This window comes from Rhinoderma darwinii, unplaced genomic scaffold, assembly GCF_050947455.1.
Source record: "Rhinoderma darwinii isolate aRhiDar2 unplaced genomic scaffold, aRhiDar2.hap1 Scaffold_133, whole genome shotgun sequence".
Classification (NCBI taxonomy): domain Eukaryota; kingdom Metazoa; phylum Chordata; class Amphibia; order Anura; family Rhinodermatidae; genus Rhinoderma; species Rhinoderma darwinii.
Genome location: NW_027461964.1, coordinates 324,341 through 345,936, shown reverse-complemented (window position 1 = coordinate 345,936; position 21,596 = coordinate 324,341). Strand labels below are relative to the sequence as shown.

At 43.4% G+C, this 21,596-nt stretch overlaps 1 long non-coding RNA gene across 2 annotated transcripts in view; it reads right to left on the bottom strand.

Moving 5' to 3' along the window:
• Positions 1-5,603: 5,603 nt before the first annotated feature.
• LOC142699134 (uncharacterized) overlaps positions 5,604-21,596 on the bottom strand; it is a 33,976-nt gene continuing 17,983 nt past the window's right edge. For both annotated transcript variants that reach the window (XR_012866015.1, XR_012866016.1), the window contains exons 3-6: positions 14,586-14,731; positions 10,186-10,322; positions 9,252-9,543; positions 5,604-6,990 (exon numbers count right to left, since the gene is read on the bottom strand). This is a non-coding gene — a long non-coding RNA (uncharacterized LOC142699134). The remainder of the gene's footprint in view (positions 6,991-9,251; positions 9,544-10,185; positions 10,323-14,585; positions 14,732-21,596) is intronic.

Below are 21,596 nucleotides of genomic sequence, written 5' to 3'. Positions count from 1 at the left end.
CTCCAGGAAAAGCCCTAACCGTAACCCCTAATTCCCTAACCCACTAACCGTATCCATAATTCTAACCCTAAACTCCTAACCCCAACCCTAACAACCCAACCCTATCCCCAACCCTAACCCACTCACCCAAGCGCTTTACAGCATGCGCTCTGGCCAGGTACTCCTGTCTTGAGAAAGACCTTGACATCACTGTTCATTGATAGAGAGTTACATGAAGGGATTTGTAATGCGAGAATACCCGGCTAGAGGGTAGGCAACACTCTGGCTAGGGATTCCGCTCCTAGAGGGAGCCCCTGAGGTTACTGTCCACATAAAAAACAAGTAACATTAGGGGCTTTAAGATGCCGGAACCTCCAACCAAAGAATCAGCAACGCCCTGGCCAGGGATTTCGCTTCTGGAAAATCCCTAACTCTAACCCTAGCCCCTAATGCTAACCCCCAAACCCTATCACCCTAATTCTAACTCACCCTAAATCCTAACCCTCTAACCTAACCTTAACCTTTCAACTTTATTCCTAAACCCCAACCCTATCCCCTAACTTTAACCCAAACCCTAGCCCCCCCTAACCCTAAGAACTAAACCTAACCCCCAACACCCCAACCCTAATACTCTAACCGTTAACTCTATTAATACTCCTAATCCACTAACCTCTATACCCTAACCCCTAATCCTAACCCAAACCCCTAAACAATTAAACTCTAACTCCAACCCCTTAACCCTAGCACCCTAACCCTTTAACTCTATTACTAACTCTAACCCCCAACCCTTACCCGTTACCATGTCGCCTAATTCTATACCTAATCCCAAAACCTTAGCCAAAACCCTACCCACTAATGACTTGCTCTCACCTTATTGATAACCCCAAACCTAATCCTAACACTCAACCCTAACATCAAAACACTAACTCCCTAACCTAAACGCCTAACCTCAACATTTACCCCCCTCAAAATCATAACACTATTCTTAATCCCAAAATCTAAACTCTAACCCTAGCCCCTCACTACAGCACTTACCTCAACCCTAACCCCTCACCCTATTCCTAAGCCCATAATACTAACCCCAACCCCTATTCCTAACCAATTATGGCTCTGGCCGGGAATCTTGCTCTCGGAAAAGCCCTAACCCACTAACCCTACCCCTAGTTCTAACCCAAACTCTAATCCTAAACCCCTAACTACAACCCTAACCCCCATCCCTAACCCCTAAACTTTACTAACCCTATTCCAAACCCCCTAACCGTATCCCCTAACTCTAACCCGTTAATCCAAACTCCAACCCCCTAACCCTTTAGCCGTAACCCTATTCCTAACCTCCAACCCTAACCCCTAAAGCCTATTCCCTAACTCAGACCCTATTCCTAAAACCAAAACTACACCTAACCACTTACCCTCACACTATTCCTAACCCCCTAAACCTAACACCCCCAACCCCCTAAACCAAAAACCCTAACACTCTAACCCTAATCCCATAACTCAAACCCCTAACCCCTTAACCCTAGCCACCTAACCCCCTAAGTCTAACCCTATTTTTTACCCTAAGCCTCTAACCCTATTCTTAACCTTAACCCCAACCCTATTGCCTAACCTCAACCCCTAACTCCTTAAGCCAATCACCCAAACCCTATTCCCCTAACACTAACCCAAATTTATCCCCCTAACCCCAACCCCTAACACCTTCACTCCAACCCTATCCACTAATACTAACCCCCCTAATACAAACCCTAACACATAACGTTAACTCCTTAACTTTCTAACCCTAACCTGCTAACCCTAACCGCAACCCTGTAACCCTACCCCCTAACCTTCGCCCTAAAACCATAACCCCCTAAACCTAAGCCCAACCATAACACTCTCACCCTATTCCTAAACCCTAACCTCTAAACTCTAACACAAACCCTACCCCCTAATCCCCAAACCCTAGCACCCTAGCCCTCAACCCCCTAACCCTTTTACCTCAAACGTATTCCTAACTCTAACCCCCAACTCTAATTTATAACCCTACCCCAACCCCCTATCCAAAACCCTACCCCCTAACCACATACCCTCACCCTATTCCTAACCCCCACTCCTAACCTAAAAACCCTAACTCTAACTCCTTAACCCCTCACCTTAACCTTTTCATAACCCCTAGCCCTAACCCCCTACCCTATTCCTAAACCCTAACACTCTAACCCCTTCACCTCATTCCATACCCCAACCCTATTCCAAACCCCCCAAACCTAATCTCTAAACCCTAGCCCCTAACTCCCTAAATTCAACCCCATCCTTTCACTCTAACCCTATTCCTAACCCTAACCCCAAACGCTAACATCCTAACCCCCTAACCCTATTCCTAACCCATTATGGCTCTGGCCGGGGATTTCGCTCCTGGAGGAGCCCTAACTCCTAACCCGAATTACATCCTGAATTCTAATCCAAACTCTAACCCTAAACCACTAATCCTAACCCCCAACCACTAGCCTCTAAACCCTAACCCTATTCCTAACCCCCTAAACCTTTGCCCAAACCCTAACATCTAACCCTACCCCTAACCCAACATCTTAACTATAAACCTAACCCTATCCCCTAAGCATAATCCCCTAACCCCAACCCCTTAGCCCTAACATCCTAACCCTAACCCCAACCTCTAACCCCTAACCTTTAAAAATATTCCTAACCCCGACCCTGAACTCTAAACCCTATCTGCTAACGCCAACCCTTTTACTAACCCCCTAAACCAAACCCTACCCCCTTACTCTATTCTTAACCCCAACCCTAAGACCCTCACAAATCGCTTTACAGCAAGGGCTCTGTCCAGGGACTCCTGGGACTGTCTTGAGGAAGACCTTGACATCCCTGTTCATATATGGAGAGTGACATTAAGGGATTTGTAATGCGAGCATCCCCGGCCAGAGCATAGTCAACACTCTGGCCGGGGATTCCTCTCCAAGAGGGAGCCCCTGATGTTGCAGTCCATATATAAACAGTAACATTAGGGGCTTTAAGATGCCGGAATCCCTAACCAAAGCGTCAGGAAAAGCCCTAATCCTATCCCTTAACTCTAACCATAGCCCCTAACCCCTTAACCCAAACTCTAACACCCCAAGCCTAACCACACAAACCTCTAAACCCTAACAACTAACCCTATCCCCTAACCCACTAAACCTTACCACTTAACCCTAGCACCCTAACCCCATAATTCTTACCCTAACTCTTACCCTAAATCCCAACCCTGATCTTCTAACCCTAACCACTAACCCTATTCCTACCCCTAATCCCCAACCCTAACTGCTAAACCCTAACCCTTATCCTAACCCCTTTAAAATTGCACCCCAACCCCCTAACACTGTAACCCTAACCATATTCCTAATCCCCAACCCTAGCCCCTAACCTCTAAATCCTAACACCAACCCTATTCCTAACGCTAACAACTAACCTCTAAACCCTAACCCTATCCCCTAACCCTAGCATCCTAACTCCAACTCCCTAACCCCCACCCCTTAACCCTAACACCCTACCCATTTAAACTTAAACATATTCCTAACCCTAACCCGCAACCATAGCCCCTAACCTCTAAACCCTATCCCTTAACCCCAAACCTATTCCGAACCCCAACCCACTACCCTCACCGTATTCCTAACCCTTTTCGAACCTTAACCCCTAACCCCAACCCTACACCGATTCTAACCCTGTTCCTAACCCCCAACTCCTAACATTCTAATTTCCTAACCCACTAACCCAAAACCTAACCCCAATCCTACCCCAACCTTTGCCCTAACCCTATTTCTAACACTATCCTCTAAACCCTAACACAAACCCTAATCCCCAAAACCTAACCCCTTAACCCTAGCACCCTAACCCCTTAACCCTTTTACCTTAACCCTGACTCTAATCCTAACCCCAACCCCCTATCCACAACCCCTAACACACTAACTTCCTAACCCACTAACTTAAAACATAACCCCAACGTAGGCAACACTCTGGCTGGGGATTACGCTCCTAGAGGAAGCCCCTGACGTCCCTGTCCATACATGTACAGTAACATTAGGGGCTTTAAGATGCTGGAATCCCCAACCAGAGCGTAAGCAATGCTCTGGCCGGGGATTTCGCTCCTGGAAAAGCTCTAACCCTAACCCCTAAAACCCTATCCCTAAATGTAGCCCCTAACCAAGAACTTTACAGCAAGTACTCTGGCCGGGGATTCCTGTTTTGAGAAAGACTTTGGCATCCCTGTTGATATATGGAGAGTAACGTTAAGTGCTCTGTAATGCGAGAATCCCTTGACAGAGCGTCGGCAAAACTCTTGCCGGGGATTCCACTCCTAGAATGAGCCCCTGAAGTCAATGTCCATAAATGGACAGTGACGGCAGGGGCTATAAGATGCCGAATTCCTCAGCCAGAGTGTCGGAAACACTATGGCTGGGGATTCTGCTCCTAACCTTAAACCTAGCCCTCTTACCCTAACCTTCTAACTCTAACTCCAACCCTAAACCTAACCCTATTCCTGACCCTAATCACTAAACTCTAAATCCTAATCCTATCCCCCAATCCTAACCCCTAAACCTAGAACCCAAACCCCTTAACCCAAGCACCCTAAGCCCCTAACCCTAACACTTCCTAACCCCCTAACTATAACCCCAACCCTAACTCAAACCACCTCACCGTAACCCCAACTCTAACCCTCTATCCCCTAACCGAGAGCTTTACAGCAAGCACTCTGGCGGTGGACTCCTTCCTGGCTTGTGAAAGAACTTGACGTGAGTATTCATATATGGAGTGTGGCGTCAAGGGCTTTGTAATGCGAGAATCCAAGGCAATGCTCTGGCCGGGGATTCCGCTCTTGAAAAAACCCTATCCCCTAAATCCCAACCCCTTAACCCTAATGCCTAACCCCCTAACCAAGCGCTTTGCAGCAAATGGTCATGTTGAGGACTCCTCTCTTGAGAAAGACCTTTATGTCACTGTCCATATATAAACAGCGATGTTGGGGTCTTTAAGATGCCGGAAATTTCAGCCAGAGCATCGGAAAATGCCCGCTAACCTCCTAACCCTCTTACTCCCTAAACCCCTAACCAAGTTCTTTACAGAAAGCGCTCTCGCTTAATATATCCACCTCTGCTTCAGAGGATTAGCAGGCCTGTGTCTGCTGTCATGCAGTGATGACATGATAACTACCTACACATGATTGCTATAGCCAGTCACTGGCCTCAGCATTGACGCAGCGGTCACGTGCGTGAAGCTGAAATTTCATCACTGCAGGACAGCTAAAATGAGTGGCGAGACCACCGGAGCAGCAGGGATATACCAGGTGAATAATGTTTCCTCGTGTGTAATGTGTAAATGTATTTGTGTAATGTGCATGTGTGCGTGTGTGTATAATGTCGATATATGTTTGTGTAGAGTGTAATGTGGATATATGTGTTTGTATAGTGTGGATATATGTATGTGCTTAATTTGAATATATGTAAATGTATCTGTGTAATGTATTTACATGTACGTGTGTGTGTGTGTGTGTGTGTGTGTGTGTGGAAGTATGTATGTGTATATCGTGTGTGTGTATGGAAGTATACGTGTGTGTGTGTGTATGGAAGTATGTAGGTGTGTGTGTGTGTGTGTGTGTGTGTATGTAGGTGTGTGTGTTTGTGTGTGTATGGAAGTATGTAGGTGTGTGTATGGAAGTATGTAGTTGTGTGTGTATGGAAGTGTGTGTGTGTGTGTGTGTGTGTGTGTGTGTGTGTGTGATCTTTAAAGACTAATGCTGCCCCTTCAGATTTGTATTTTTTATAAGTCCTCTTATCTTGTCATTTATTGTCTTTTTAACATTAGAAGCAAGCTTTTTCTAGTTTCATTTTAGGGTTTTTTAATACTTGTTACTTATAAGATTATATTTTACAGTGTAATTACTTAAAGTACATGTAAAGCATTCCCATGTAGTGTCTGTATATTTATTTGACAATAGTTGCCCCCAGTCTATTTCCTGCTGCGCAGTCCTCAACCGGGAGAAATTGGCCTTTTTAATATGCAGTCGGTTTTGTTCATGTGGAGTTTTTTGCAGGCAAAAAATTCTGCCTGGAAAAATCAGCTCCACCTTTTTTTAAGTGTTTTTTTTACCACACACGTTTTTTGACACAGTTTTTGATGCGTTTTCCTACGTGGTTCTTTATGCCCATTTTAAAGCGTTATTTTTATCTCCTTCTTCAACAGGCAAAGGAAAAAAAAAACGCAAGCATTTTTTTTTTGCCTAAAACCGCGTCAAAAACGGTCGCGGCCGTTCACAGCATTTTTCCGTCTCTCATTGATTTCAATAGGGTTTTTTGAGGTGGAAAACGAATCTAGAAAGGTCATATCACATACGTAGTGGAACCATTATACCCTAATGTTTTCTCCTTCTTTAGTAGCGTACAACTCAAGTGCCAACTTCCATTACATGATAGTGTCTCAACAGGACTCTTTCTACAATAGATCTGGGGGTCGGCCAGTGAATACTTTTTCTCTACGTTCAGCTTAACAACAATACCAATGATGATGATGATGATGATGATATCCCTGCCTCTTTTCTATAGTAGTCTCAGTACATGTTTTAATATGATATCATTGATAAATGAATAATGAATTGAGTATTTCTCTAGCTGTGACCATCTCATGACTATCACCACATATGGAGCATCCTGCGCACTGACTATTACTAAGCCTCTCCATATTTCTCAGCATTTTCTGCTCCTTTACCCTGGGATCATATAGTCAGAAGTAACATATAAGTTCTCTCCTCACTGTTCAGACGTCATGGGTTTTCTGCTAGGATGGACACACCAGTATTTACAATGTGTCTCTTCTTCTAGATGTTTGTAGGAATCTTCTTGTAGCCAGGATCTCCTTATCTGTGCTGGTTGGTGTCTTCTAGATGTTGAAGGTGGTCATCTTCTAGGTATATGCAGGAATCTTCTAGCTGCTAACTGGGGTCTACGTGTTGTCAGGACTCTTTAAAATCTCAAAGACTGGGATAAAGATCTCCTGAAAAAAAAACAAGAAAAATATTTTGAGACATAAAACTACAAATATATAACCTACAAAGAAATTGATGCGACCAAAAAAAGTGTAGAAAATGGAAAAAATCTTTATTGGAATAACAATGAAAAGCTACATGTCAATACAATTAAAAATACTCCACAAGACTCTACAGAAGAAAAGGACAGCTCACTGTGTGACTCAAAGAAAATAATAATTAGATAAGACCCCATGGCTGCACAGACCTGCGTAATGTAGGTCATATATAAATACCAAATGGTATGGAATAAACAACTATACAGTGCAAAAAAGCAGTCAGCGCATAAGTAAGAGCAAAAATGAATCAACTATTAACCAAGTATGGAGGGATATAACATACCCATAATAAGGTTGTTCAGGAGCACCAACACAGGGAGTGCCCACCCAGACGCACGTTTCAGCGCTAAATGTCTTCATCAGGGGGTGGCGCTGATAGTACACACACAGTATTTAAATGAACGCTAGCCAATGGTACTTAAAGATATCCAGGTGATATATATATATATATATATGCCCATAAATCAGATCAGTGCACTCACTGTTTACTATTGGTGGCAATATGTGGTCGAGTACATGGCCGGACTCCAGAAACGGCAACAACGAGACACTGGGGCGGAAACACATCAGCGCGTCACCTGACGCGGTCACGTGTGTCAGCAACCCAGCGTGTCATGGGTGACGAATCGGAGGCCGGTCAATCACAACCAATCAGAATGCAACCAGTGATTGAAGGCATGAAAAGCATTCAGAAGGATATTAACCCTGTACGGGCAGTCCAATAGCGATACACTTCATGTCTGCAAGTCTAAACCCAAAATACAGAGAGACAAGATAGTTATACAGATATATTGCACATGTATCATACAAATACATATAAATATATGGCCACAAAGTGATGTGTGATGAAGAGCGTCAACGTGTAGGGAGTAATCAAGTGTGGAACATTATTATCAATTATAATGTGTGAAAAAAGACCAATATATACGTGCCAAAAGGAATAATCCAGCGCACACAACCTGAACATAGTAGGTAAGTGACAGGTAAGAAATGATATTAAACACAATAAAGTGTTGTTTATATAGAACATGTGTAAGTAAAAGAGTGAAAAGGTAATAAATGTATGGTGACAAAATAAAAGAAATAAAAAACGAAAAATAAAATAGTGTGAATAGGCGTGTGCGATGAAAAAAGAAGAAAACAACAACGTGTGTATCATGCATCAAAAAATAAAATGGACTACAAGTGCCATGCACAAAGCAGATTTTAGTTACATGTCGATATATCTAATACAACAAGCCACTAAGGTGCAGAATATAATATGCAGTGATCTGCAGACAGAGCCCGCTTTTCTATTGTCTGTGAAGATCATCAGAAGTAGGAAATCATTGTTGAGGATGAAGATCATGACAACCCGAAAATTGCACAGTTGACATAGTCAACACAGGCAGCGTAAACCATATATCTAATCTGTATACATAAATAAAGAAATGTAGATTAAAATCAAAATAAGAACATAAAATCAAAAATACCCGACTAAAATCTTTGGTAGCAGTCAGAGAAATGCAGCAACACCAATGTTCTCATTGAGACCCCTCGGTTGTGTTGTCTTAAGCCTCCATATCCACTTGCATTCTGATTGCAAAAGCCTCTTTTTACATCTCGTCCTGGCATATCAGTATTGATGTGATCTATTCCCTTCACTCTCACAAGTCTAGAGTTACACGCATGATGTAGGTGAAAATGTTGTGGAATCGTCTTCAGCTGTTCCATATACTCTACTGGTTTGGCATTTTCAATGTCTCTAACATGTTCTCTTACGCGAAAGCGCAATTCTCGGGTTCTCATGCCAATATACATTTTAGGGCAAGGGTAAGTTGCATGATAGATCACACCTGTAGTGCCACATGTAATTGGCCATGTGATCTTAACATTTTTCAACCCACTTGAGTCAACAAAACCATGAGAGCGTTCAATATTAGGGCAACTAATACAGTCGCCGCAAGGGTTACAACTCCACTTAGGACCAATCTTTCCAAAACATTTACCCGGTTTTTCCACTGTTCGGTAACTGAACTATTGCGTCACGTAAAGAACGCGCTCTACATGGTGCAACAGCAAGATAATTTGGTAGTACTTTCTGTAGAATTGGATCATTGAGGAGCATCGGCCAAAATGTGTTTGAGGTGTCCCTCATTTCTGACCAAATGATACGTGTTCGTAAATCTTACCTTAGGAGAAATTCCTTATGTTTAGTTACAGTTTGTAATAGCTGTGCACGAGGGGGAGCTGTGCACGTGGTCGTCAATGGGCTTTATTAACATTGCGGCAGCGGCTGCAGCCCTGTTGAGCAAGTCTCTTTCTTAACTCAGTCGTGCGGAATTTCAAATCTTCATGAGTTGAACAAATTTTCTTAACACGCAGTAATCGTCCAGTTGGTATAGCTTCGATGGTGTGGCGAAGATGTGAAGACGTGGCGTGAAGAAATGAGTTTGTTGATGTCTCTTTACGATGCAAATCTGTCTGGAGACAACCATTATGGTTCCTTTTAGTTAGTATGTCCAAAAAATCTATCTCAACATGATTCCACTTGCATGTTAATTTAATGTTACGTGTATTATAGTTAAATACACTGATGAATTCCATTAATTCATCCGAAGTCCCCTGCCAGATCATGAAGATGTCATCAATGAACGGGCCCAGAAAAGGAGCTGGTTCATTGATATCTCATGATCTGGCAGGAATAGGTCCCTCTCCCACAGCCCCAGGAACAGGTTGGCGTATGAGGGTGCACAGGCTGCCCCCATTGCCGTGCCCTGGAGTTGCAGGTAGAAGGACCCATTGAACGTGAAAAAATTGTGTTTGAGAACAATGTCCGATAGGGTGAGCAACAACTCTGAAAAGTCTTTCCTATATTGCTCATATGCAAAAAGGTGGCCACTGCATGCAACCCATCCGTATGCTGGATGCCGGTATATAGTGACTCAATGTCACAAGTTACCAAAATATGTCTGTCATCTAAATGAATCTCTTCAATTTTCAACAACAAATCTGCAGAGTCGCACAGATACGAAGGTAGACATTCCACTAATGGTTTTAAATGGTGGTCGACCCATTTGCACACCTTCTGAGTTAACCCCCCGGTACACAATATAATTGGCCTACCTGGAGAGTCCTTATGAATTTTGGGTAGTAGAAAAGGCGTCTGTATTGTTGGCTCAGTCACAATCAGTGCCTCCATTAGGGACTTGGAGAGGACTCCGGCATCCATACCATCTTGTAGAATGTGGATCATCTTTGCTCTAAAGGATAATAAAGAATTGTATGTTAACCTTCTACAACAAGTGGAGTTTTTTTTTATTTTGTTTTTTTTTTTATTGATGTATTTTTTATTTTTCTAAACATTACAAACAAGCGAACAACAATTCAACAATATGTCCCATGGCAATAGCATCTCTGAACACATATCATTATTTTGCATATTATATAATCTACAATTTGTATAAATTACTTCAAATGATCCTAGTTGGAGCGAGGACAGAATTAGAGATTTTAGCCCAAAGACAAATTGAAAAAGTGTCAATATTCATAGGAAATGAAACACACTAAATAAACCATAAAGAAGGGGGAAGGGAAGTATAGAGGGTGAGGGGGGAAGAGGATGGACACGTGTATCCCCATCGTTACCGCGATTCAATACAGATATTTAAGGAATCAGATCATGATTGGTGTCACACCAGACAGCTGATGCTCCAGATACCAAGTTGTGGAGACAAAGCATGCAATCAGTTTTTGTTTTATATGAAGTGGTAAGAGAGGTATAAAGTTCTCCCACAACTTAAAAAAGGCTTCAGTTTTGTGCTCTTTTCGATGGGAGGTTTTCACCCAATTCATTCGGAAAAGATAAGATATATTTTCTAGGGAAATACGATGTGTGGGGGGTGTATTATTTATGCAAACCTGGAGAATGGCCTTCCTAGCAGCCGCAGAGACATAGTATAACAGTTGTTTGTGATGTTTCGGGATAAAGAGCATGGAAGGTGGCAGTATCCCAAAGAGACCCCACTTTTTGGTTGAGGGGCATGGTATGGACAGGGTGTTCGACACAAAATATTGTATTTTTCGCCAAAAGTCAACAATAGTTGGGCATAACCAGAGACAATGTAATTGCGGTGCTCCACACTTTAAACACGAATGGTCAGAGGAGTTACCCATGAGAAAGCCCCTATAAGGAGACACGTCAGCCCTATGGGCTATTGTAAAAGACATGTCCCAGGACTTGGCTGATGGGAGGTATTTGGCAGCCATAATTACAGATGATAGGACATCGTCATGAGTTGTTTGATCTAAGTGGTCAACCCAGTAAGATACGCCTGATCTCGATTTAGTGTAGTCCAATGGTTGTCTTAAAACGTTATAATAGGTAGTGATTAGTCTTTTTCGGCATTGATGAAATGGAGTTAAGTGACAGAAGAAGTCATCCCAGTCTTGGTCTTGTAAGTGTCTAATGACCTTATGAGCATAGCTACAGGCCTGCATGTAATAAAATGGGTGTTGGCCCAAAAAATCATATTGTATACATAGTTCATTAAATGAGTATGGACGACGAGTGAGCATGTTAGTTATCTGATTAATACATGTCAACCCCCCCCCCCCCCCCAACCCATCCACGAAAAACCACATGGGGGTTGGCATTTTGGAAGTCAAAGTTATGGACCCAAGGAAGAAGTAGGAAAAATCTAGGGTTTAAACCTAAGTGTTGTCTGACCTTGGTCCATGTTTCCAGGAGGACATGACTAGGGGGTTAGCCCGTTCATCAGGTGATAGAGCCGAGTAGGGAGTGTGTAAGAGGCATGTTAAGGAAATGGGTTTTGAAAATTGTTGGTCCAATGTAGAATCAGAAAAGCAGGAGCTACCAGTTATCCAATCTCCAATCACTCGTAGTTGAGCTGCCATATTGTATAAGTGAATCTGTGGAAAATTAATGCCTCCATTTTCATGATGTTGCTGCAATATGCATAGGCTCACTCTTGGTCTCTTTTGGTTCCAAATGTAGCCTCAAAAGAGAGTATTCAGCCGCCTAACGTCAACTGGTCTCAAGTATATAGGCAAGGATTGTAGTAAGTATAACAATTTAGGGAAGACAACCATTTTTAATAGATTAGCCCTACCTAAAAATGATAGAGTAAAGTGCCTCCAAGCCATGAGTTGGGATATTCCCCCTTCTTGGTGAAAGAGTTTCTCAAATATTCGCAATGTTTCTCGTTCCTCAACTGTCACAAATAAATCGTCTTCCTCTTTAAAATACCATTTCTTAAAGATCAAAGATTGTGCAAAAAAATTGCAGATCTTTTACTGCTGAGAAAAGATCAAAACAGCAGGCGGGAGAAAAGGTCAAGACTTTGGCCAACAGTGTGATGTCACCTATAGATAATTCATGCATAGAAATGTTAATTACCTTCTTGTGATGTCTTGGATTTTGTTCCAATCCCTTAGTCATTTTTCTCCTACTGTTGGACGACTGATTTTAGTTCCGTTTTCTTTTGTATCTTGGTAAGTCACGTGTAGACCTCACGCTACTACATAATGTCATATCATGGTGACCGCTCTGTGATGACAAAGATCACATAGAAGAGGAAAGACTCAGTGATTCACCATTTTGTCTCCCATTCCATCAATATATTTTCTTCTGTTGAAAATCATTATTATCAGATATCAATTTCTTTGTTTTTCTGCTCTCCATTTCTTTTCTCCACACGAGGCCTTGTTGATCCAATTGTGTTTTAAATGTTTCTAAGTCCTCTTTGGACATCTCTGCTTTTAATTTTTTCTGGATCTTTTCCAGCTCGTTATCCCTGTTTTCTAATGATGTGTTATTGAGTCCAATAAGAAGCTCCATCACTTTAAATGAACACGCACTGCAGTTCTCCTCCCATTTAGATGGAAAATTCACATCTTCAGTTGGAAATGATGGGAAAACTTGTATGCGTAACCCCCTCGGTATAAGGTTCCGTTGGAGATAATTTGCTAGGAATGCTCGGTTCCACCAAACTTTCATTCTTCTATTTACAAGGCTTTTGAAGGAGTTCCGTGGCTCCCTAATATTTCTCTGACTGCCAACACCTGTGGCTGTGGAGTCATCTTTAACCAGCCATGACTGTTCTCTGGTTCTAAAATCCATAGTTGGGTTTCTGGCACTATCTGTAAAAACACAGAAAACAAACTGATAAATAATCCAAAAAGACAGCGAGGATCTGAAATCCCAAATGGAGGTGCACGGCATTTATTACTAGTAAGGGGGGATCCTAGGGTGAAGTCCTGAGCACATCAATATATATATATATATATATATATATATATATATATATATGTATAGAAGGTAGAAATTTGAGGCACTCACCGCTGTTTCTGTAACTTCCGACCATGTCATCAAGAAGTGACCAGGAAGCAGCATGAGCACAAAAAGCTATAACTGTGTTTGGGGGCAGCGGCGGATCATCGTTAGGAAGGCTCGGGCAGCCGACCAAGGCTCCCAGGGGGCCCATGGCTGCCAAGCCCATAACATTTATTGGCTGGGCTGCACGGGCCCCCTCAAGCCCATTGGCGCCTAGCACTGGAGGGGGCCCCGATGCTAGCGACAGCCACATTCACTTGTATCTGCATCCTCAGGACGCAGATATGAATTAATGATATAGTCTTCAGGCCAAGTTAGGACTGCAGCCTATAAGGTGCTGGGAAGACTCCCTGGGCAGGCCGCCGTGATGACGTAACTGCATCACGCTGATATGAGCATGCGTTCTGCCTGGAGACAGTGCAGCGCACCGTCCGTCGCGGGAACGGGGCAAGGTAAGTACAATGTTTTGTTTTGGAGGCAATATATGTGCCAATATACAGGGGGGTGATTGCTGTGTAGCACTACATACAAGGGGAGCGGGGATATGTGGCACTATATACAAGGGGAGAGGGGGCTGTGTGGCACTATATACAAGGGGAGGGGGGGATGTGTGTGAAGCTATCTACAGGGGCTGTGTGTGTGGCGCTATCGACAGGGGCTGTGTGTGGCGCTTTCTACGGGGGCTGTGTGTGTGGTGCTTTACTTTACCTTCTGTGAGTCACTAGATTTATAGAGAATCTGTCTCCTCTCCTGACATGTTTTTTATAGGAAATCCTTGTCTTTCACAAAATATCTTTGTGCAGTCCAGGACTGATAGACAATTGCGTGTTACCATTCCCCTTGTCAGGAGGATGTGTCCCTGCACAGTGTGATACTGTCAGTATGTAGGGACGCAGCTCTTTGACAAGGGGAATCGTAACATCCATCTGTTAATGCTTGCACAAAAAGGTAGTGGCAGGGCGGCGGAGGAGTAGGGGGGCCCCATGTTTGGGTAACAGCCCAGGGCCTATGGCCTACTTAATCCGCCACTGTTTAGGGGGCCTCGTTCTGGAGATAGGCGCCGGTCACAGAGGTGGGACTCCCATCTATCTGACATTTATGACATATCCTGTGGAGATGTCATAAATGTCCTTCATGGGAAAACCCATTGAAGGGGATAGACAAATTTTACCTGTCCATACAGAAGTGACATTAATACATTGGGAGGAGCTTTCAGTTGCCGGTTAGTTGTCCGTTCTACGATGGTTGGAAACCGAACAGTTTCTATGGCGATGACGTAACATGGGAGCCCTGCATGTTGTCCAGTGGGAGCGGAGTCTGTTTAGAAAGAGAGAAATCCAATATTTTTTTAAACTCGTTTTATTGAAGGAGATACATAAACACCATGATAAAAGACATTTCTGGGCCCCCGCACAGCGGACATGCCCTACATTAATACAAAAGTGCGTGTTACAATATCATGTCAGCAATGCATGGCATTACAATCAATCTCAATTTAAACAGGAAATAAACTAAAACATAGTATATAAACTTTTCACAATCGTTCATAGTGCACGGTGTTCCATATTTTCTTAGAGTAATAATATATCACCATATGCAGAAGACAGAGAGCCCGCAAATCCCGATTCCATCTAAGCGACCTAAGGTACCTATAATGTCGCATCTCATCTTAAACTTATACATTACCCAAACAGATAGGAGAGGCAACCTCTTCCCTTCCCTTTACAACACACCTTAAGTGGGGACTGCTCCAAGAGCCCTAGATAAAGCATTGTTGGAGTAGGATGTGAGCTCAGAATTACACCACTGATCCCACACCCGATGAAATTTATCAGGGCATCTTCTATTAACATACACAATTCGTTCATAAGGTATCATGGAATTAATCAGTTCTATCCACATAGATTTAGTAGGAGTACGAGGATTCATCCACCTAATAGCAATAGCCTTCCTAGCCATAAATAACGTCTCCCGAAGGCACGTACGTGTTGTATGAGCATACATCCCATCCTCCACCAATCCAAATAGACAAACTCCTGGTTCCAGTCTAACTGGAACTTCCAATACCCGGGATAACAGGTCAGTAACTTCAGTCCAGAAAACTTGAAGTAGAGGGCATTCCCATATCATGTGATGAAAATCCGCAGGTTCATAAAGACACCTATGACAACTGGGATTAGGCCGTCTACCCATTTTAAAAAGACTGACCGGGGTAAGATAGCTCTGGTGTATGATGTAGAGCTGTATAAGCTTATTGTTAATAGCAGGAGAGACGAATCTATGTGACTCTAATAGATCCAATCTGGAATCCTCATCTAGGGATGGGATCAAGGTCTGCCACCTGCCCATTGCTGGGAGATCCGCTTTATTTGCCTTTGCATGTATAAGGTAAGAATAGATAGATGAAGTTAACCCTCCAGGGCCCTGTGATCTAATAACCCCAATCAAGGGATAGGTGGAAATAGGTGTTTCTCTTCCCCTATACTGATTCAGCAGTGAATGGCGCAATTGTAAATACTTATAGAAAGCTCGTCTTGGAGCTTGATAGGTTTCCTCAACTTGAGTAAAGGACAGCATCACATTATTCACAAATAGATCTCCCACCGTATTCACCCCTAGTGTCGACCAAAATGTATCATCCTGTGAGGAGAGTAACTGATCTAGTGCCACATTCTGCCATAGGGGTGTTTCCGCTATTATTTGGTCCTCTCCTGAGATCTTAAGTGCCGCCGACCAGACATTACGAGCCACCCTATGTATCGGTAAAGATTTCCTACTAAGGGGAAGTGAGGGTTCTAATACAGGCCAGAGTTTAGGAATATCCAAGTAGTTTGCCAGACATAGTTCCAATCCCTCCGGTACGTCAGGTGACACCCAGGCAGCCATATACTTGAGCTGACCCGCCAGATAGTATAAATATAAATCAGAGAGGGCCATTCCCCCTAGATCTCTGGGTCGTTGCAATTTTGCTAGCTGTAACTTAGATCTAGAAGATCCCCATATGAATTTAATTAGTTGCGAGTCCATTTCTTGGAAAAATGACCTTGGGATATATACAAATATGTGTTGCAGAATATAAAGACATTTAGGCTGAACCACCATTTTGATAAGATTGATACGTCCTGCTACGGATAGAGGTAATCCCGACCAAATCTTAAATTTGTCTCGAAACATCGAAATTAGGGGAGCAACATTTGCCTGTATCATGTCAGCATCCAATCTCGTGATTTGAATTCCCAAATACTTAAAACTAGGAACCACCCTCAAACCCCCTACCAATGATCCCACCATACCATTTCTGCGCAGGGAAAAGTACATCAGACACGACTTGCCCCAATTAATGGACAGTCCAGAAAAATCTCCAAACCTATCAATTATGGTCATTGCTTCATGTAGGGACTCATCAGGAGATGACATAAATAGCAACAGGTCGTCAGCATATAATGCCACTCGGTGTTCCGCAGAGTCTAGGGGTATGCCCCGGTAAACCACATCCGATCTAAGTAGAATAGCTAAGGGTTCTACAGCGATTGCAAATAATAAAGGTGAAAGCGGACACCCCTCTCTGGTACCACGAGCCAAATCAAAGTATGGAGAGAGCTGTCCGTTCAAGAACACCGCCGCTCTGGGATGTAGATACAATAAGGAGACCCACTGACAGAACACAGGGCCAAATCCAAACCTCCGCAGAACATGAAGTAAATATGGCCACTCAATAGAGTCAAAGGCCTTTGCTGCATCCAAAGATGCCAAGGCCCAGTCCGCACCCTGCCGCGATGCAATCTGAGAGACAATTTGGACTCTGCGTAGGTTGTCTGACGTACTTCTCCCCTGTATAAACCCAGCCTGGTCAGGATGGATGATAGAGGGCATAATACCATTAAGTCTATTTGCCAATACCTTAGTTAAAATTTTATAATCTACGTTAAGTAATGCTATAGGCCGGTAGGAAGAGCAGTCCAAGGGATCTTTATCTGGTTTAAGTATCACCACTACTGTGGCTTCATAGAAGGAGTCGGGCAGGGACCCCGCTAACAAGGATTTATGGTAGGTATGAAGGAGTTCTGGGAGTAACTGCTCTTGGTATTTCAAATAAACTTCTAAAGGTATTCCCTCCGGCCCCGAGGCTTTCCCCTTAGACATATCAGTCACTGCCTCAGTTAGCTCTTCTATCGTGATCATGCCATCAAGTAGGAGACTCTGTTCATTAGTTATAGAGGGGCAGGGGATAGATTCACAATATACCTGCAACTCTTCTGCCGTTTCCGTAGTTCTAGAGACATATAAGTCTTTGTAAAAATCAGAAAATGCAGAAAGTATATCTGACGTAGCAGTGAGAATAACACCATTAGGGCTTCTAATTTTCAAAATAGCTGGGGAGGAAGTATTCTGGTGGATGAGATGTGCTAACAGGCTGCTGGATTGGTTTCCCTGTTCAAAATACTTCTGGTTTGCAAAGAACATTTTACGCTTGCTTTTTTCCGTCAAATGCAACAAATATTGTCTTCCCGCTTGTAACCAACTGACCCTATTGTTTTCCGATGGGTCCGAGACATAAGTGGCCTCTAGTACCTTGCAGAAGTTAGCTAGTTCCTGTTCCCTTTTAACCGATTCCTTTTTAATATAAGAAATGGAGGACTGGAGACAGCCCCTCAAATAGGCTTTTAATGCATCCCAGTAAGCTGAGTGGTTCGTACCATTTCCGTTGCCCTGTGTGTAAATATGAATTTGATCAGGAATGCGATCCTGCTGGGTAAATTGAGTTAACCAAAATGGGTGTATTTTCCTACAGATATGGCTCCTTCTCTGGGACGTGATCAATTTTACCATCATAGGGGAGTGGTCAGAAAACACCCGGGGTAAATGTTCTACAGATGAGAGCATCGAACATGCGCGTACATTACCGCAAATGTAGTCAATCCGGGACAATGCATTTCTCCCCGGGGTATAACAGGTATATTCTAGAACATCCGGCCACATATACCTCCAAAGATCATGCCATCCCACCTCTTCCAGAAATAGCAATAAAGAAGGGGGTCTAGCTACACCGGGGGGATCTGTCCCCACATCCGGACGAAATCTGTCCAATGTAGGATTTGCTACAGTATTATAGTCTCCCATGCAGAGGACCGTAGCTTGGGGATACTCTGATGCAAATTTGGCTGCCTCATATAGTACCGCTAGGGTTTGTGTCGGGGGAATATAAATGCCCAGGATGACAAAAGGATGACTCTCTATCCAGGCATGTACAAAAATATATCTCCCATCTGGGTCTTTTTGCATAACTCCTGGCTCCCACCTCAGGGACTTGTGAACTAACAAGGAGACCCCCCTGGAATATGAGGAGTGCGTGGAGTGTGCTGACCATTGTATCCATGGCTTCCTCATAAATTTAATAGTGTCTGACATTAAGTGCGTTTCTTGCAAACATTATTTGTGGACCTCTTGCCCTGATCTGAGAGAAGATTTGATTGCGTTTACGTGGCTCTCCCAGTCCCCGCACATTCCAAGACATAACACTTAGAGACATCATGCACCGCTAAATGAACGATCCTTAAAATACAAAAGTAGAAGATTTAACAAAACAACAATAGTAGGAGGGGGAACTCAGTCTCCCTATCAAGAAAATCTTCCGAACTAGGGGAATATATCCCTTCTGAATCACGGGGGTAGCCTGTGTGAGACTGGAAACTCCACACAGACTATTGCTCCATCTTCCCCCCTCCAGCGTCTCCAACCCGCACAAGACAGGCATACAACCCGTCACATAAGAACCCGCAATAATATGGAGTAACTAGTCGCCCCAGGTCGGTCTAACAACCCGTTCAAGGACAATCCAGTATCCCAATCCAGTAACAACAATATAAGCAAAAGTAAGATACAGTGGTTAGAGAGAGCGTACATTCAATGAAAACGTATCAGATATGCATATATTATACCACAAAGCAGCAACCTGGATCAGCGTCAAGAGGAGAGGATAATAAAAGTTCCCGGAGCAGACCGCAGCTCCACAAAAGTCACAGAGTCTCCGTGTCCACGATTCTAGGTGTCGGATAGTAAAACCACAATCATGGTCTGGGGCCTGGGTTATTTCGGCTGTTCAGCCATTCGTCAGCCTCCCCCGGAGTATTGAAAAAGATAGATTTATCATGATGTACAACTCTGAGCCGTGCTGGGAAGACCATGGAGTATTGAATCTGAAGATCTCTAAACCGTCGTTTAACGCCAACAAATGTAGCTCGAGCTTTCTGGAGTGCTGCAGAGAAATCTGGAAAAATCGTGACCGTAGCGGCGTTGTGTGTGATCTGGCCTTTTTGGCGCGCAGCTCTCAAAATGGTGTCTCTATCCTTGCTGCTGAGTAAACGAACCAACATAGGCCTAGGCATGGCCCCTGGCGGTGGTGGTCTGGCGGGAACGCGATGTGCTCGTTCAACCGCATAAGCCGCAGACAGTGTAGCATCAGGCAACGTATCTTTGAGCCATTGCTCCATAAATGTCCCTGCCTTCAGCACGCTCTGGCAGGCCCAGGATACGAACATTATTCCTGCGCATCCTATTCTCAAGATCATCCGATCTTTGCGCCCATGCTTCTGCTGCCCTTTCCAAGGCCCCGATTTGCCGCGCCACAGGAGCAGAATCATCCTCTATTTGCGAGATCCGAGTTTCGGTATCACGAACCCGATCTCTTAGCTTCTGGAGATCCTGACGCATCAAGCCAAGGTCCACCTTAACCTCATCTATTTTCCCAGTAAGAGAAGTAGTAGACTCACGTATAGCAGTCAGGAGCTGTGCTGTGACTTGTTTTAGTGATGGTTCCGGATCCTCATCTCCCTGAGGGTCCGCCTCGTCATGCTGCTGTCCAGGAGTAACGGCGCCATGATGGCTACTTGATCTGGCGAACTCTTTGAGGCGGTCAGCGGCCGCCGAATTGCATGTCTTGCTCATTTTGAGCTTTCCTCTACTGTGCCTGCGATTGCCCCACGTTCAAGGAGTTTTCGCGGGAAGTTTTACGGCAGGATTAATGCAGAAACACCGGAGCCGGGACGGAGCTCTCACAGCATGCGACTGCTCGCGGCGGGAGTCAGCCACGCCCCCCAGAAATCCAATATTTATTATAATATTACAGGAAAAGGTATAGTAGGGGATAATGTTTTATCCATAGCACCTTAAAAATCCTGATTAGAGAGCGGACCCTGTCCCATATATACATATAACTGAACAGTACATTATATACAGTATATATGAGGACAGTAAAGAGGGAGTACAGTATATACAGTGAGGACACGTCCTATATATACATATAACTGAACAGTACTTTATATACAGTATATATGAGGACAGTAAAGAGGGAGTACAGTATATACAGTGAGGACACGTCCCAAATATACATATAACTGAACAGTACATTATATTATATACAGTATATATGAGGACAGTAAAGAGCAAGTACAGTATATACAGTGAGGACACGTCCTATATATACATATAACTGAACAGTACTTTATATACAGTATATATGAGGACAGTAAAGAGGGAGTACAGTATATACAGTGAGGACACGTCCCATATATACATATAACTGAACAGTACATTATATACAGTATATATGAGGACAGTAAAGAGGGAGTACAGTATATACAGTGAGGACACGTCCCATATATACATATAACTGAACAGTGCATTATATACAGTATATATGAGGACAGTAAGGAGGGAATACAGTATATACAGTGAGGACATGCTCCATACATATATACATAAAACTGAACAGTACATTATATACAGTATATATGAGGACAGTAAGGAGGGAGTACAGTATATACAGTGAGGACATGCTCCATACATATATACACACGACAGAGAAGTACATTTTGTTTCCGGACAGTCTGCAGGATATTTATGTAGTGGAGCCCCCAGCAAGGCACCTCCGCCCTGAATATGTGTAGATAAGGGACTCCAGCAGATCGCTTGTTAGGTCCATGTAGAAGCTCAAACACTTCATGGTCCTTAATAATAAGATGGGGGTGATGCCTTGTCACAGGCACAACTAGAGGTACAGGCCTGGTTATCCATATTTGTGCCCCCGAGTGGCCACTATTTTACCACTGATCTCTATAAAATGGCAATATAATAGGGATTTTCCGGTTTCATGTAACTAGATGCTTAAATTTCGTATAATGAA